Raw genomic sequence first — 519 nt, forward strand, 5'->3', positions numbered from 1 at the left:
ACTTATCGCATCGATTTTAATTAAATTCAAATTTTGGAAACATTAGGTTCTGAGCTTCTTCGAGTACTAAGCCGTTGCCCTGGGAAAATTCGTTTTTTCCATGCAGCCATGGTTAAAAATGACGAAAAAAATGACCCCTTTTTTCAAAATGTACTTTGATGTGCCTCATTTACCCCTAAATAAATTGGGCGCAGAAAATATCAATCAAGTGTATTGATAAGCGGCACGGCACCCCTTTCCACCAAAAGAGTGAAAAATTCCGACCCGCGTTTAGTACAGAAATGACAGCCCGTCGGGCTGAGGGTGTCAAATTGCTCGAAATACGGAGGGAAACTCCGGTCCGAGACCTTAAGAAGACGGCGCATGCGCAGAAAATGACATCATCGATGACTTAATTTCGATTGATTTTAATGTTTCCAGCCGAAGCTGTCAGATTCTGCGAAAAAAAACGCACCATTGTACTGTTTTGGGGTCCAAAAGTCCGTATATACATGTCGGGTCCTAGGCGCCCCCTCCCCT

At 43.4% G+C, this 519-nt stretch overlaps 1 protein-coding gene across 1 annotated transcript in view; it reads right to left on the reverse strand.

Annotated features, from left to right (window-relative positions):
• Positions 1-519, reverse strand: part of LOC109486599 (tetratricopeptide repeat protein 28-like) — a gene marked incomplete at its 3' end in the record, with an annotated part of 9,877 nt that overhangs the window by 3,183 nt on the left and 6,175 nt on the right. The window lies entirely within an intron of this gene.

This window comes from Branchiostoma belcheri, unplaced genomic scaffold (assembly GCF_001625305.1).
Source record: "Branchiostoma belcheri isolate BF01 breed outbred unplaced genomic scaffold, Haploidv18h27 scaffold110, whole genome shotgun sequence".
NCBI lineage: Eukaryota > Metazoa > Chordata > Leptocardii > Amphioxiformes > Branchiostomatidae > Branchiostoma > Branchiostoma belcheri.